General features: G+C 43.1%; 1 protein-coding gene across 7 annotated transcripts in view; it reads right to left on the bottom strand.

The window, feature by feature from the left end:
- FHIT (fragile histidine triad diadenosine triphosphatase) overlaps positions 1-18,341 on the bottom strand; it is a 1,568,898-nt gene that overhangs the window by 1,033,355 nt on the left and 517,202 nt on the right. Inside the window, exon 4 of one of the 7 annotated variants that reach the window (XM_042235723.1) lies at positions 914-997. The exons of the other annotated variants lie outside the window; for them this stretch is intronic. The gene's annotated coding sequence lies outside the window, so the exon portion shown is untranslated. The remainder of the gene's footprint in view (positions 1-913; positions 998-18,341) is intronic. 7 annotated transcript variants of the gene reach the window in all.

Below are 18,341 nucleotides of genomic sequence, written 5' to 3'. Positions count from 1 at the left end.
GTGATGGCTGCAAACAACTTGGTGAATATACTAAAAACAGTGAGCTGTATACTTTAAAAGAGTTAGTGCTATGGTACAGGAATTTTATCTACATTTTAAAAATTTAATGAAAAAAATGGTAGCCTTTTCTGACTTTCACCATGGTCAGTACAAGAAATCCATGATGATAATTATAAAAATGACCACTTGGGAAAAGCTGCAAAAAAAAATCCATATAAATGTAAAGATCTATTGTTTTTAAAGCTTCAGCAAGTGTTTAAAGAGTGGGCAAACAAAATTACGAAATAGATTTTCTCAGGTCACTTGGACTCCTTTGTATCAAGAAATGGTCAACAGATATCTAGCAGGCTCACATAAAAGCTGTTTGGAGACCTCTTGAGGTTAATAGTATGCAACATATTGCCACTGCTTCAGCCTGACCAGAAATATTATTTATGCCACCCTTTCACAGCTGTATTGGTCTCCCATTAAACATTCAGAGTTTTCTTGTTAATAAACTGCATTACGATCTGGATGCATTGTCTGGATCAACTGCATTGTCCAAAATGCTCCCCCATTATTACAGAAAATGCAGAACGTAATTAGCATTCCTCTTTGCATGAGCCACAGCTTCCAAAAATGGTGCCATATTATGAAGCCTTAATTAATAAACAAGAGTTGGGCCATGACCAGTTGCACTTTTCTGAATTTTATATTGTGAAGAAAGGCCACTGTTCAAATTCCATTTACAAATATCTAAATTCGGGCAGGCCTCCATGAAGACAATCCAACAGTAAGCTTGCGGATCCTATGCTGCTAACAGCATTGTGTTGGTACACCAACAATAGCAAACTATTAACTGCTGGGACAGAAACCATCCTGAGGAAGGCTCAGGGTGGGATGACGATAACATTGTATTTCAGCTGTACTGTACCGTGCAATTCTTCTATTTGTTCATACGCATTTCCCATTTAATGGATGAAGGAACCACGGCGGCTTTTCATATCACCGTGAAGCCCTAAATGTGACAAAAGGGGAAAAAAATGTGAGCTGGAAAAAAAAAAATTCTAAGTGTGAAGTGGTGCCATTAGGAGCAGGGTGCACCCTGATGGAGTGTAAGCACACAGTTTCTCTCTGCATCTGCAGCTGCTTGTTATTGATTTTCCCCTAACCTAACCCCAAAGGAGAGTCATTTATGTACGCCATGAGCATTGAACTAATATTTGGGACCGTAATACTGAGTAGTCCAGTTTATGAGCCTCAACTAAAGGAGTATTTGCATTAAACTGTACTCCCCTTATTAAAATCTATCAACTCTACCATCTGGAGAATTAGATGGCACCTGTTACGCTCAGCTGAAAGTTCTCTGCTAACCGAGACGACCACAGTCAGAGGGCAGCAATGAGCCAGACCCAGACCAGAGAGGAGAGGGAGGGGGAGAGCATGGAACGTGTGTCGAAAAGCAGATCGCATTAAAGACCGCCAGTGCTTAAATCTGGAGAGTCCTAAGCCTACTGCAAACACAGAGCTGTGTGAACATAATTCTTTCGACAAACTCCGTAACATGGCTTCCCCGGGCGCCGTGAAAACCAGGCGGTGAGACGGTGTTACAGTTCAGCGAAGAGAGGCTGGCCCGGTGACGGACTGTGGAGTCCACAGGGAGCCTGGAGATGGTCCCTGCCTCCGCAGAATCGGCTACTGCTCATGGGGCCCGAGCATGGGGGTTTTCACAGCCTGGACAAGCTGTCTTAGATCACTGCCCTTTCCATCAGCTCCAGGGCACCAGGCAATGGCTCAGAGTCCTATCAGTCTTGGCAGGACTTGTTCGCCATGACCACAAAGATGGCATTTATATCAGTAATAGGCTGAAAGAAGCCCCTTTCATGCATGTGAAGAACTCTCCCTGAGGCACTGGTTTAAGTCCTAGGTCTCTACCACCTAGCTATGTGATCCTGGAAAAACCGATTGGCTCATCTTTCAATTAGAGGGTGGAGTCAGATAATATATACCTGTGAAGTAAGTGAATAAGAGAATAAAACCAAAACTGAATTTTTCCACCTCAGTACCACTGATATTTAGGGTCAGATCATTGTTTGTTGTGGAGTCTGAGTAGGGGAAAAGAATATTCTCTTCTACTATTCTTGGTTCTGCAGCTGGTCTAAGAAATAAACTGACATAAAACACACTAATGGTAGAGGAAAAAAAAACTATTTTAATTACATATATACCTACAGGAGCCCCACAAAGGTGTAAGACTCAAAAGGCCAGGTGGAAGCCATAAACATGATGAAAAGACAGCCCTCAGAATAGGAGAAAATATTTGCAAATGAAGCAACTGACAAAGAATTAATCTCAAAAATATATAAATAGCTCATACAGCTCAAAATAAAAAAGATAAACAACCCAACTTAAAAATGGGCAAAAGGCTTAAGAAGACATACAAATGGCCAAGAGGCACATGAAAAGATACCCAACATTACTACTCTTTACAACCCCATGGACTGTAGCCCAACAGGGCAAGAGGGTTTCATTTTCTCCATACCATCTCCAGCATTTTTTGTTTGTAGATTTTTAAATTATGGTAATTCTGACCACTGTTGGTGGGAAGGTTAAATTGATACAGCTTCTATGGAGAACAGTATGGAAGTTCCAGAAAAAAACTAATGCTGGAACTACCATATGACCCAGCAATCCCACTCCTGGGCATATACCCAGAGAAAACCATAGTTCAAAAAGACACACACCCCAAAGTTCCCTGAAGCACTATTTAAATAGCCAGGACATGTAAGTATCATAAATATCCATTAATGGAGGAATGGATAAAGAAGATGTGTTAATATATATACAATGGAATATTATTCATCCAGAAAAAAGGAACAAAACTGGGTCATTTTTAGAGATGTGGATGAACCTGGAGACTGTTGTACAGAGTGAACTAAGTCAGAAAGAGAAAACAATATCGTATATGTAAGTGGAAATGTAAGTGGAAACTAGAAAAATGGTATAGATGATCTTATTGACAAAACAGAAATAGAGACAAAGGTGTAAAGAACAAATATGGATACCAAGGGGGAGAGGGGAGAGGGATGGGTTATACTGGGAGACTGGGATCGACATAAATACAATACTATGGGTGAAATAGATGACTGATGAGAACCTATTGTATAGCTCAGGGAACTCGACTCAGTGCTCTGCTGCTACTGCTGCTGCTGCTAAGTCGCTTCAGTCATGTTCGACTCTGTGTGACCCCATAGACGGCAGCCCACCAGGCTCCCCCGTCCCTGGGATTCTCCAGGCAAGAACACTAGAGTGGGTTGCCATTTCCTTCTCCAATGCTTGAAACTGAAAAGTGAAAGTGAAGCCACTGAGTCATGTCAGACTCTTAGCGACCCCATGGACTGCAGCCCATCAGGCTCCTCTGTCCACGGGATTTTCCAGGCAAGAGTACTGGAGTGGGGTGCCATTGCCTTGCCCACGACTCAATGCTCTATGGAGACCTAAATGGGAAGGAAATCCAAAAAGAGGAAATATATATAGACTTCCCCAGTGGTTCAGCAGTAAAGCATCTACCTGTAATGCAGGATACATGAGTCTGATCCCTGGGTCAAGAAGATCCCCTGGAGAAGAGAAATGGCAACCCATTCAAGTATTCTTGCCTGAAAAATTCCATAGAGGAGCCTGATGGGTTACAGTCCACAGGGTTACAAAAGAGTTGTATACAATTTCACAACTAAACAACAGTATAGCCGATTCACTTTGCTATGCAGAAGAAACTAACACAACATTGTATAGCAGCTACACGCCAATAAAAATTAAATTTTAAAGAAAAAGCCAGATGATCGAGGCTTATCTGATGGGGTTGGTTCCAGGACCCCTGCGTATGCCAACATCTGCAGATGCTCAAGTCCCTTATAGTTGGCCCTCCCTATTGGTGCAGACAGAACCCACGGATACACAGGGCCAGGGAGCTAAGGAGAGGAAAGGGGCCTGGGACTTTGAAGAAAAGAAAGCAATCATGAGAAAATGAGAGGAGGAGACGTTTGGTGAACAAAGGTGAGGGGTAGCGCTCAGTCATGTTCTGTCTGACTCTTTAGCCTGCCAGATTTCCCAGGCAAGAATACTGGAACGGGTTGCCATTTCCTACTCCAGGGGATTTTCCCCACCCAGGGTTCGAAACTAAATCTCTTGAATCTTTTTGCATTGGTAGGTAGATTCTTTACAACTGCTCCACCTGGGAAGCTGGAACAAAGGTACAGGCCCCTTTCTAATTCCCTTTACAAAAGCAAAACGTCCACTGTTTTTCAGAATTTCTCCTGTGTCTGCACTTTCTCAAAACAATTGGATAGAAATAATCCTTATTCATGAGCGGCACATTTGGCATAATTTGCTATTCTTCAGGTGTTTCCAGCATCCCTGCCTCTACAAACTAGATGGCAGTAACATATCCTCTCTCAGTCATGACAACAAAATAAGTCTCCAGACATTGCCAAATGTCTCTCAGGGACAAAACTGCTTCTGGTTGAGCATCACCTCTAACTAACAAATTTAGGTTCCAGAAAATAAATTCGTGCACCATGAAACTACAATAACCTCTGACTTGTAAGAAAACTTACACTGACATCTTCAACATCACTGGTAGTTCATAGTGATAAAATTTTTATTGAGCATTTATTATGCATCAAGTAGAAAGATGAATGGGAAGATACTGCCTCTGCCCCTGAGGAGGTCATAGACTAAGTGAAAGTGGCATTTTTACAGTGCTCCATCTCAGAGAAGGGCAATGCTCAGCTAGTCATCGTTCCAAGAAGCACGAGAATATCCTATGTGACTAGGAAAGAAGTCAGAGCATACCTCTTTGCTGTTAAAAGATTAGCCTGTATATCAGAGTTGCTGTCATTTGCTAAGGTGAATGTTTGGTCATTTAGACTTATTTTAGATGGTTGCTGCAGTTTGTTTTTTGGTAGGTGGGGGAGCCTCAGACTGAAAGGGCTATCTCAGGAGGTTGTTTAGCTAAGCATAAGCCAAGACAGAGAGCTAGGGGATGAGACTGCCACTTACTTGCTGTGTGACCCTTGGCAATGCATTAACCCCTCCAATCCTCAAGTCCTTTCCTATGAAAGGGAGATAATCACTATAAAGTGGTTAGCACAATACCTGCCACAAAGCAAAACTCGGGCAAACAAGAGCTGTTATCACTGCTGTGGGTATTGTGACTTCTTTATTTTATGATGGACAGATTGTCCTTCTTTTGTGTGCTAAAATACACATAACACAGAATTCGCCGTGCTAAGCCTTTGGAGTGCCGGGCAGCTGCAGTAAGTGCATTCACACCACGGCACAACCGTCACCACCATCCATCTCAGAATATTTTCCATCTTCCCAAACTGAAACTCAGCCTTCCTCTCTCCCCCCGAGAGTGTTTGCTTAAGTAAGATCTTATCCAGAAAAACACCTTTGAGGAAATGAAGTCCAGGTTTTTGTTTGACAAAGCCTCTCTCTTTCACTAACCTGTACTCAAGTTCCTCTAATCCCTCTAGGTCTTGACCTTGTCTGGGTCTGGTGGCTCCACTGTAGCAAGAATGTTGCTGATCAGTATAGCAAAAAACCAAAAAGACAAAAACAAAAGACCCACTCTATACCTAATCACCCTCAATATCTGATCAAATTCCCATCCCCCACGCTTGGTATTAGACCACTTTGGCTGGCCTTCAGCAAGAATTCATCCATCAGTTTCCCCTTAAAAAGTTCCCATTCACTAACCCCTATTCTGCCTCTTGACTCTAAATCATCATTTGTCCATGTTTCATTTGGAATTGAACCCAGTTCTATACTGAGATTTCTTTCCCATTACTGCAATAGCTCCAGAACAAAAACTGTTTTTACTTTTTTAGCTACTCTATCAGGGTCTAGTTGTAATACACATGGAATTAAAGGCAATTCCCACAGTACCCAGGAAACCAAATAGAAATGGCATTTATGCTGGTCATTGGGGGTTATGTTGATGAGCTTAGTATCTATCACCCATCTCCTATCAGTAACATGTAAGTGATTCATCTATCTTCAGGCAATAAACAGAGGGTTCAAAACTTGAGCACAAAGGCTCCTGTCCATCATATTTACTATCACAAAAGCACACACTGGGGGGAATGCTCTGAATCTATTCTACCCCGACCTTGAGTCACTGGAAGGGAGTGCAAACCTGAGGTTGTATTTCATTTCCCAAGTGCATTCCGACATTAGGCATAAACTTCAGAAAATGGAAATGGAACCACACACTACTACCTCTCACCTGTCGGGTGTTTAATAACTGAGATACAGAGCAGGAAAAGTCAGAGAATAAAAAGGCCTGGAGGCAAGCCCACCGATGGGCTGTTGTCCTCCAGTGTCACCTGGTCAGCATGAAGAGTCTGGGCTCATTAGCCCAGGGAGACTCTCAACTGTGTCTAGTTTCACTTATTCATAGAATACGGTGTGCACAGGTCTAGCATCCCGGCACTTGCAACCAGAGCTCCTCCTTGTGAAACTGCTGCATGAACAAGTCCACTTGGCAACTGTGTGCAAAGAGGCTGTACTCAACACCTCACTTGCAGATGGTGGCAGTGTGCTGTGTGCTGAGACTCTGAGTCTGGCAGGGGAATACTCCACTCCCTCCCCCCCACCACCACTGCCGGGGTCCCTGTGGGCCTGTGCTCTATGGTGGGAGCTCACATCTCTCCATTCTTTGATAAATGAATAAAGATTTTATTGCTTCTGAACAACAACAACGAAAAGCACTCACTGGACTCCCCGCTTCAGTTAAGACTGGAGCATCTACTCAATTATTGGGGCCCAGGATAAGTGTCCCCAAAATGTGACTCAATGGCATATCATTTTGAATATAAGAAACAGCTAATGTAAGAGGGACACTCTGACCTCCTGTGTGTCTCCCTGAAAATGGGAAGTAAATCTCCCCTGTGAACGGTGCATCCCCTGGATCTGGAGGGAGAAGGAAGGACAGACACCCTTATCTCCAGAGACAGGGAATTCAGGCCAAGAAGCCTGGATCACAAAACTTGTTACCCCTTTAACTGACTGCCCCGAAATCAAACTCGGTTCAGAGCTTCAATAATTCAGCACCCCAAACCCATGTTTCTTTGTCCTAGCAATACCTCAGGAATTTATTGTTTCTTTGTCTAAAAGGTATAAAAGCTATCTGGTCTGGCCATGTCTTAAGTCCCATAAGATCTCGATGTACATGAATTTAAAATGTGTTTCTTTTTCTCCTGATTATCCATCTTGTGACAATTTTATTGTTAATCTGGTCACAAGAACTCAAGAGTGGCAGATGGAGAAATTTTCCCCTCCTGGATACAATGTTATTCCAGAAGGCACTCCGTGAGCATATTTATTTGGTGGTCTGTAATTGGTGGGAAAAGACTACTCATTGGGTCTCAACTATGAAAGGCATTTACTTTTCCATAGAAAGTAAATGAACCTCCTTTGTCAAGAATCCACGTGCTTCTGTGGAGGATTGTAGAGGGGGAAGCTTCTGATGCGTAGCCAAGTTCACAAAATATCTGAAGAGTCCCTAATTTCACCTCAAACCTCTGCTTCAGCACCTACTGTGCTGCGTCAAGTTATTTTCTATCCACTGTCATTTCTGATCCTATCGCAATTGAATTTAAGGCATTTGTAGACAGGAACCCTATATGAGCTGTCAGCACCTTGCCTGATCATCTTCCAGCAAGTGGTCAGGCAGAAGCACACAGCTAAGGATGCCCTGAAGACTGTCTGTCGAGGAAACTGGCCAATGAGATGAGTGTCTGTGCTCCACGGTTGAAGCCAATTCCACTGCACTGCCAGTGGGATCTCCCAAGACATTCTCCCCTTGGACTCAGCTGATACAATAGATGGTACATCTCTCACCATCTGTCCAGGCATTCTGACCTTGTAACATCCCCCAGGCACTTCAGCCTGGCGGCAGCTCTGTGACTTCTGCCTATGGATTACTTTGTCTCCGTGTCCTTTCCTCTTTCCCTTCTTATCCATGCACTAGGACGTTGCCAAAATATTACTTCCAGTGAGATTACTATTCTATACCCCCCAGAAGTGGAGACGGCTGTTTAGAAACAGAAACAAAGAAACAACATTGAAATCTCCAAACTGAGTCTGTTTAGTCACTCAGTTGTGTCTGACTCTTTGTGTCCCCATGGACTGTAGTCCACCAAGCTCCTCTGTCCACGGGAGTTGTCCAGGTAAGAATACTGGAGTGGATAGCCATTTCCTCCTCCAGGTGATCTTTCTGATCCAGGGGTTGAATCCAGGTCTCCCACACTGCAGGCAGATTCTTTACCGTCTGAGCCATCAGGGAAGCCAAACCAAATCTGCCCTTTGATTTATCTCAAAAGATGTGGTATAATGTATGGTGTATGTATGGCAGCTTTTTCCAGGTCTTAACCATACATCACAGGATGTGATGGGGAATTGTTTCACATATGGATTCCCAGGCCCCACCCTGATTGAGACCTTAGGCCACAAGCTTGTGGCCAAAAAGGTGTTTTGTTCTAAAGCTTCCCAAGACATTCTGCTATTCAAAAGTACTAGAAACAATAGAAAGGCATGCTAGCTATGTAACTCCAGCAAGTCGCTTTGCTTCTCTGAGCCTGTTTTCTCATTTGTAAAATTGAGGATAAGAATGCCCATCTCACAAGGTTTGGCATCTCACAAGGATGGCGTAGCCAACTCAATGGACATGAGTTTGAGCAAGCTCCTGGAGTTGGTGATGGACAGGGAAGCCTCGCGTGCTGCAGTCCATGGGGTCTCAAAGAGTCGGACTTGACTGAGCAACTGAACTGACTGAACTGAACACAGCTGGAGTGCAAAATCCTTGACTGATGCCTCAGCAAGTGGAACTATGATGGTTACTATGTATGTGAAGTCACTCAGTCATGTCTGACTCTTTGCGACCCCATGGACTGCAGCTTACCAGGCTCCTCAGTCTGTGGAATTTTCCAGGCAAGAGTACTGGAGTGGGTTGCCTGTTCCTCCTCCAGATGGTTACTATGGATGTCCTTAAGAAGCTGCTCTCCACGTCTCAAAACTGACAGACCAGTTTGCCAAACCTTCCTCTAATAGAGAACAATTTACCAAAGAGTAAGAGGGATTCAAACCAGGATGACAGCTTGAAAAAAATCAAAAAGGACTTTGAGAAGAAGCCCATGTAGAAAGCAGGATATTAGCATGTAATTGGGTTTTTCTGAAGGCCCATATTCTTCATTTCCACTGCCATTTTTCCTGATTAAAAGGTTCCCACAGAAGCTGAAACCATTAACGGAAGTCCATCAAATGGTAGCTGTTGTGAAGAGCTACCCCACTCTGTTAAATTGGTCAGGCTTTTGTGTCGCTCATAGGCTAATGTTTTAAGGCTTCAATACCTATAATAAAGTATATGCACCACAAGAAAAATGTGTTTTGTGACCAGCAGGCTATAACACAGTATTCTGCTTATAGGAGCCATGGGTTTAATTGCATCCTAAGCTAATGATGAGTCACCTCTCTGGCTTTTAGTTAAGGAAGCCTAACAATGACTCTAAACCTCAGTTCAGAATGCCCCTGAGTCACAGAAAACATGCGTGAATAGCAACTATTTTGCGTCACTTGAGGCTGTCAAACAGTAGGACACCATGAGAGCCATGACTTATCAAAGTCCCCTGCTGAGTAATTCCCCTTAAAGAGGTGGTGGTAGTGAACTAGGAGCCCATTCCACAGCTCAGAGCTAGAGGGTAGAAAACGTGCTGCACAGAAGTAAAAGACGGTTGCACCTACCATATCCACCCTCTCAGATGTCCACCCTGGAGGCTAAACTGGGAGACAAATGAGACACCAGGCTTTGTGTCTCCTATTTAGAAGGGCTAACCCTCCAGGATAAAAAGGAAGAGGGAAGGGCACAAACTTTAAAAGAATGACATAGCCATCAGTTCAGTTCAGTTCAGTCGTTCAGTCACTTCCGACTCTTTGCAACCCCATGAATCGCAGCACGCCAGGCCTCCCTGTCCATCACCAACTCCCGGAGTTCACCCAAACTCATTTGCATCAAGTCGGTGATGCCATCCAGCCATCTCATCCTCTGTCGTCCCCTTCTCCTCCTGCCCCCAATCCCTCCCAGCATCAGGGTCTTTTCCAATGAGTCAATTCTTCTCCTGAGGTGGCCAAAGTATTGGAGTTTCAGCTTCAGCATCAGTCCTTCCAATGAACACCCAGGACTGGTCTCCTTTAGGATGGACTGGTTGGATCTCCTTGCAGTCCAAGGGACTCTCAAGAGTCTTCTCTAACAACACAGTTCAAAAGCATCAATTCTTGGGCACTCAGCTTTCTTCACAGTCCAAATCTCACATCCATACATGACTACTGGAAAAACCATAGCCTTGATTAGACGGACCTTTGTTGGAAAAGCAATATCTCTGCTTTTGAATATGCTATCTAGGTTGGTCATAACTTTCCTTCCAAGGAGTAAGCGTCTTTTAATTTCATGGCTGCAATCACCATCTGCAGTGATTTTGGAGCCCCCCAAAAATACAGTCTGACACTGTTTCCCCAATACCCAGTTGTGGATGTGACTGGTGATAGAAGCAAGGTCCAATGCTGTAAAGAGCAATATTGCATAGGAACCTGGAATGTTAGGTCCATGAATCAAGGCAAATTGGAAGTGGTCAAACAGGAGATAGCAAGAGTGAACATTGACATTCTAGGAATCAGCGAACTAAAATGGACTGGAATGGGTGAATTTAACTCAGATGACCATTATATCTACTACTGCAGGCAGGAATCCCTCAGAAGAAATTGAGTAGCCATCATGGTCAACAAAAGAGTCCGAAATGCAGTAGTTGGATGCAGTCTCAAAAATGACAGAATGATCTCTGTTCATTTCCAAGACAAACCACTCAATATCATGGTGATTCAAGCCTATGCCCCAACCAGTAACGCTGAAGAAGCTGAAGTTGAACGGTTCTATGAAGACCTACAAGACCTTTTAGAACTAACACCCAAAAAAGATGTCCTTTTCATTATAGGGGACTGGAATGCAAAAGTAGGAAGTCAAGAATTTGCCTGGAGTAACAGGAAAATTTGGCCTTGGGATACTGAATGAAGCAGGGCAAAGGCTAATAGAGTTTTGCCAAGAGAACACACTGGTCATAGCAAACACCCTCTCCCAACAACACAAGAGAAGACTCTACACATGGACATCACTAGATGGTCAACACCGAAATCAGACTGATTATATTCTTTGCAGCCAAAGATGGAGAAGCTCTATACAGTCAGCAAAACAAGACCGGGAGCTGACTGTGGCTCAGATCATGAACTCCTTATTGCCAAATTCAGACTGAAATTGAAGAAAGTAGGGAAAACCATTAGACCATTCGACACAGCCATAGGACATGACGAAAGCTAGTTAGAACCAACTAGTCCAAGATAGCAGAAGATTCAATTTCCACTAGACCTTGAATCTCATTATATATGCTCATTCTAATATATTAGCATACTAAGTGACACGCCCACCAGCACCATGCCAGTCTTGAGGCACTACCGTCAAAGATCAAAACGTTAGCAATGGCCCAATTCCTGGAAATCTCTGCCCTTTCCTGTAAATAGTTGGATTAATCCTCCCACTCATTAGCCTATGAAATTATCTAGTCAATAAAAACTAACCATGCCATATTTTGGGGCCTCTCACCTCTGAGATGTCCCACTCTGCTTTCTGCAGAGCATGTTTCTTTCTAAATAAATCCACATCCTATCTTTCATTTCACTGAATGCTTTCTGTGAGAAGACCTCAAGAACCTGAGCTTCATTAAGCCCCAAGGCCAGGTGTGTGATTTCAGTTAAAAGATTGTGGGTTTCAGTCCCAATCTGGGTTTAGCTTGAGTTCAAGTCCCAACCCATGGGTTCAAGTCCCTCTCTGAGTTGCACAGTTTTCACTCCAGCCAGAGCCAGCAGAACGGAAGTCAAGGCACTGGAGCCTTAGGATTACAAACACTGGCTTTGGAGGCCATGCATCCAGAATCAGAATCAGAATTCACTCATGTAGCTGAGTTACCAGCTCAGGTCACCTTTTTTTAGGTTCTGTGTTTCTGTCTCTATTTGAAAAGTGGGAATTAAAAAAAAAAAAACATGCAGCTTCTAAGGTCAGGGTGCAAACTGAATGGAAAGTACTTAACATGTACTCAATAAAAAACAGTTGCTACCATGATTATTATTATTATCAAGGGACTATCATTAAATCTAGGGCTCTATGCAAGTTAACCAAGAGACATAAAGCTTTTGTTATGTGGAAAGCATTGTGGGACACAGGAACAAACAGGACAGACACAATCTGCTGTTTTATGAAGCTTATGGAGTGTTTGTGTGTGTGTGTGCATTGGCCTGGACATTGTTTATAAACAAAACAAGACCAAACTGGTAGCAAACATTTAAAAAATGGGTGGCTTCATACAAAAGTCCAAATTTCTGGCTTCCTTTTGAAAACATCAGAAAATGTGACAGGAAGTGAGATCTCTCTCCACAGGGCAACCTGCTCCTCCAGATCCCTCACAAATCGCAAAACACAGTGCCAGCCTTCGCCTGAGATGGGCCCGCTGGCTTCTCTAATTAAGAGAAAACTCTCTAGGGCTACACGTGATGGAGGGCCCCAGGATATTTTGAGAGACGAGGAAGCTGAGGACACAGCCCCGAGGACCAGAACTGAAACGTGGGGAGAGAGAGGAGCCCTGGCACCCGCCTTCTGTCAACGGGTTTATTTGTCTCTCATCTCAGCTTGCTTTGTGTGGCTGGACACAGAAAACCCTGGAGGGGAATTCTGATTCCAGCTTGCTCTTTGCACAGCTAATTATGTGGGGTTCCCAGAAGGTTGCAGAGAACAATGACTCTCCCAGCAGTTACAGTTGGACTAGCTTAGTTCCTTTTCTTTGCCGCAGGGGTCAGAATCATGGAAGGGGAGCTATTTGTTTTGGTCTTAAACCAAATCTGCCCAAGACACAGACAGATGTTTTGACCTGAGACTAGGAAATCTGCCATTTCAACGCCTAGCAAAATTCTCCTATTTTGTCTTTCTAGTTGGCCTGCATATCCATAATATGCTTTTTCCTTGTTTAAACGGTTTACTTCTCTCCTGTGCAAATAGAAAGCAATGCTCAGAAATAAAAAATACTATATGCCAAGAATTGTATCCCTCCTCCCAAGTGAGATATTTCATGTTTTCCAGGAAGACAGGATAAAGACAAGCAGGGGGAGCTAACTTGGATGGAACAGTGAAACAACGAAAGCTCATTTGTACACAACCTTCTAATAATTATCTACAACTTCATTCTAATAGGAAATGAGTGACAAGTCCCTTAAAAACCAAGAAACAGGAAATGAAAATATACGCTCCACAGTTGTGAACACTATAAGAGAGTGGAACAATCTTCCAGCAACTCCAGAGAGACTGTTCCTACATCTTACCAAAGCTATTATCATCAATGGTGTCCCCTCATTTTAAACAAAATGAGGCAGATTCAGTTCGCTGCTAAAAGCTGTTTCTACCCTTTCTGCATCTAAAGACATTTTCACTCTTGGCTGTTCCAACAGAGATTCATTTGGATTTCCTGTCAACTATTGCTCAAAAACAAAGTAAGACCTATTCTTCTGATTAAACTTCTACTCAGTTTCATTTGCTTACGTAATACCTATTTATTGAGCACCTCCTAAGAGCCAGGCACTGTGTTAGGTGTTGGAGATATAAATGTGATTCAAAACAAAGACAGACCTTACTCTCAAGGAATTCAGGGGAAGGCAGATATTAACAGAAAGACCTCACCAATATAAAACTGACCCTCTGAAAGGTGTTTCAGAAGAGGTATCTTGTACCAGGAGGACTTGTAACAAAGGAATTCAGTTAAAGGAGGTGTAACAGAGGCAAAGAAAGTGTCTCAGAAGAAATAACACTTGAGCTGAAGTGTACAGGCTGTAGTTTCCAGATAAGCAGAGGCCTTGTAGTGAGACTGAGTGAATATAAGGACTGAATGAAGGCCAGCCTGATTGGAGTGGAGAATCCACAAGGGACAGAGTGATGAAGTTGAGTGTTAATGGTGATCATACAAGAATTTTGAGCAATTGGAAGCCATCCTGGGGCTTTTAAACAGGGTATAGGGAGTTCCCTGCTGGCAGAGTAGATAGAAATTGGCCTCCCAGTGCAGGGGACATGGGTTTGACCCTCGGTCCAGGAAGATTCCACATGTCTCTGAGAAACTAAGCGTGTATGCCACAACTATGAAGCCTGTGCTCTAGAGCCTGCATGCCACAATACTGAAGCCTGCCCACATACAGCTTTTGCATTGAGAAGCCCTTACACAGCAACGAAAAACAGCCCACACTTGTCACAACTAGAGAAAGTCCACGCAAAGCAATGAAGACCCCTTTATGCTAAGTCACCTTAGTCATATTTGACTCTTTGCAACCCCATGGACTGAAGCCCGCCAGGCTCCTCTACCATAGGATTCTCCAGGCAAGAATACTGGAGTGGGTAGCCATGCCCTGCTCCAGGGAATCTTCCCAACCCAAGGATCAAGCCCAAGTCTCCTGTGAATTGCAGGCAGGTTCTTTACCACTGAGTCACCTGCGAAGTCAAGGAAGAAACATAAATTAATAAATGAACAGGGTGCAGCGGTAGTAGCTAATAAGACTATGTTTTATACTTTGAAGAAAAATGGATTTGGGTAGAGGGGAGGCAGAAAGAGTTTGGGTAGGCCAGTTCATCTAGACCTCCTACAGAAGTCCCAGTGAGAGTAATTTGGACTTGTACGGTATGGCACTAGAGCTGATGGAGTAGGGGTGACGCACTCTAACAATACTTGGAGGGGGACCAACCAATGCGCCAGAGGATCTCAAAGGCCCAAGACAGGCACTAACTATACTTCCTGGTGCTGTGACGCTGAATGAAGACATTGGAAAGACCAAACCAAATAGGACTTGAGAACCCCTCAGCCCCAGCAGCACGGTACGACTCTGTGCTCTGAGTCATCACAGCTCTGTATCTGAATTTACAAATTCCGAGAAAGACTTCACAGGAAAACCAGTTAAATAAGCAGGGAAGAAAACACTCAGCATCGAGCACAAAAAAAAAAAAAATGGTAACAAGTAGGTTTCAGTAGAATTTGGTATAGTATTAAATTTCCATTCTAGTGTCATTAGCACTGATCCTGATTTAGAAAAAAAAAATATTTGGGTTAATCAAAACTATGGGTTAATCAACTGCTCCATAATGACAGCTCCTGTGGTCATAAATCTTTGCTATCGCCTGTAGCTGACAGGGTCTCAGTCCACGGGAGAATAAGCAGCAAAAGACTAATGTTTCTCTTCATTTCCCCCAAAGGGAGTTAGGCAATGAGTAATAAAAGGATATAAATTATTCACAATGCTTTCTTGAAGTTTATGATTCAAGGTTTGGGAGAAATAATGGATGGGGTGGTTGGGGTAGGTGACTCGGGGCGGGGGGTGCGGGAGGGGGGACAGAATCCTGAATGAAAAAGAGTCTATTGAAAATGGAAGGATGAGTTTGTGAAGTAGACTCAAGTCACTACATACAGGGCTTTGGGTTTCACTGGGGCAGCCTCTGATTCACCCACAGGATGGTTCACTCATTCCTCACATTTGTTTGGACAATCCTTATTAACCTGGAGTCACTGAGGAGGGCTGTTTCTGCCAATACAGTTTCTCTAGACTTTGGTGAAGACAGAGAGAGGGAGAGAGATGGACAGGAGGATAGGAGAGAGGTTAAGTGTGTCTGTGTGACAAAGTATGGGGGGAATGGAAGGACTAAAGTATATCATCTGGTGGAGGAGATATAAAAGATCTATATTTTATAAATAAAAGTGATAAAATACATTATGTATGTCTCATATATTAATATAAACCTCTCCTGCATTTTTAAATTTTATTTTTTAAATTTTTTGGCTATTCCCTGCAGTATGTGGGATCTCAGTTCCCTGACCAGCAATCAAACCTACACCCCCTGCATTGGAAGTGTGGAGTCTTAACCAGTGATCCCCAGGGAAGTCCCCAAGAGGACATCTTCTGTTTTGCTTTTACTTCCAAGAAAAAACAAAGATTGCTGTAGTAAAAGATATGGATGTAGATAGGAGTAGAAAGGTTGTGTGTTTGTTAGTTTTGATAAAGTTAATTTGATAAAGATAAATAATATCCAGACCCACAAAATGGAGGCCACCATAGCTGCCAGCCCATGTCATAAAGCTACACCTCAGTTCAGTTCAGTTCAGTTCTTCAGTTCAGTTCAGTTGCTCAGTCATGTCCGACTCTTTGTGGTCCCATGGATTGCAGCATGCCAGACTTCCCTGTCCATCACCAACTCCCAGAGCTTGCTCAAACTCATGTCCATTGAGTTGGTGATGCCATCCAACCATCTCATCCTGTCGTCCCCTTCTCCTGCCTTCAGTCTTTCCCAACATCAGGGTCTTTTCAAATGAATTAGTTCTTTGCATCAGGTGGCCAAAGTACTGGAGTTTTAGCTTCAGCATCAGTCCTTCCAATGAATATTCAGGACTGATTTCCTTTAGGATGGACTGGTTGGATCTCCTTGCGGTCCAAGGGACTCTCAAGAGTCTTCTCCAACACTATAGTTCTTCAAACATCAGTTCTTTGGTGCTCAGCTTTCTTTATGGTCCAACTCTCACATCCACACATGACTACTGGAAAAACCATAGCTTTGACTAGACGGACTTTTGTTGGCAAAGTAATCTACACCTAAGTCAGCCCAAACTTACAGGAAGCACTTGTCAAGGGAACCTAACACATACCCATCACAATCCTCCAGCTCAGCTTTACTCTAGAAAACAAGACCTGCTCTCCTCACAGGGAAACCCCTGACCTCTTAGCCACATATGCCATTTTTTTTTGCTGCTGTTTCTAATCATCTATATAACTCACTCTTGCCCTAAATCTCCAAGGAAGGACCTTCCACTGCCCTGCACTGAACTCTCCCATCCATGGAGTGTTTTCCCTGAATAAAGGACATTAAGTTCCTTACTAATTCATTTCAATTTTGTCATTTGACAGTCTGATTATGTGTAAATATGGCCTGGATTAGATACATAGCTCTCCTTCACAGTTTCTAAGAAATTCAAGTAAAGGATTTCAGCAATTTTGAAACTTTGCTCTCTTGCCAAACTGAGTTTCCTTGACAGAAAGTGCTGAGACTAAGTCATGTGGATCCACTCTTTATAAAGGCTAGAAACACATTTACTGAACCCATCATGTGCAGGCACTGTACTGGGTGCTATTAATAATACAAATAATTGAAAAATCATTCAGATTCCAGCCTTGACTTACCTTCCTAGTTTTATCTCTTGCCATTTCTCCTTCAAAACCAAGATCACAGCCACTTTACTGTGCAATTCAGAACACTTTGTTCTGCGTCCCACTGCTTATGTATAAACATGTGTCTTTCTGCACTGAATGCTCTCCCCAATTCATTCAGAAGCACTGCCCCTCCCCACCTGCACCTGGCTAAAGCCTACACCCCTCCTATCTCCCTTTAGATGTCACTTCCTCAGAAAGTTGTCCAGAATTCCAAGGTGAGTCAGGTGCCCTTACTCTGGGCTCTTGATGGGTTTATCTCAACTAAGTCTAGGTAGATTCAATGATAATCAGATGGTGTGTAAACTTTTTGGTAGTGGGGACTATGTCTTTGTCATTCTTCTATCCTCAGCCCCGAGCACACCAGGAGACACAAATAAAACACCCACTAAATCTCTGATGAATGACTAAAGATATGTAATACTTAATGCCATACTTAAACTTCAAGGAAATTTCAGTGCAATTAATAAACATACAACCTTTTGAAATACAATAGCACACAGCATATAAAACAAGTGCCTTGTATGTAACAAAGCAGGTGCTCAGAGGAAGCCAAAGATTAGTTCTGACTGAGGTGATGGTAGCAACAGCAGTTAGAACAAGCCTGTGTTTATGACACATGGGCTATGTTAGTTGTTTTCATAAATAGCCCTATAATATAGTAGTATTTTCCCCATTAACAAATGAGGAACCCAAGGTTCAGACAGGCTAAATGATTTTTCAAAGTTACATAGTTAGTAACCAGCAAAGCCAGGATTTGAATTCTGAATACAAGATTTCAAAACATTGAGACTGGGAATGTGGGCATGCCAGGCAGAAGAAAAACATAGATTACATAGCAAGGCACTTGGGGGTCATGCATACCCCAGCGACTAAAAAGAAAGATCAAGCTGATAGTATGTAGGAATACTGGGGACAGCAGTGCTAGCAAGTGAGGAACTAGATTGTCAGGGACCCTGCATGCCCAGCTACGGAAC

Source organism: Ovis aries, chromosome 19, assembly GCF_016772045.2.
Source record: "Ovis aries strain OAR_USU_Benz2616 breed Rambouillet chromosome 19, ARS-UI_Ramb_v3.0, whole genome shotgun sequence".
NCBI classification, from domain to species: Eukaryota; Metazoa; Chordata; class Mammalia; order Artiodactyla; family Bovidae; genus Ovis; species Ovis aries.
The sequence above is the reverse complement of the archived record's forward strand: the minus strand, read 5'-3'. Positions and strand labels throughout refer to the sequence as shown.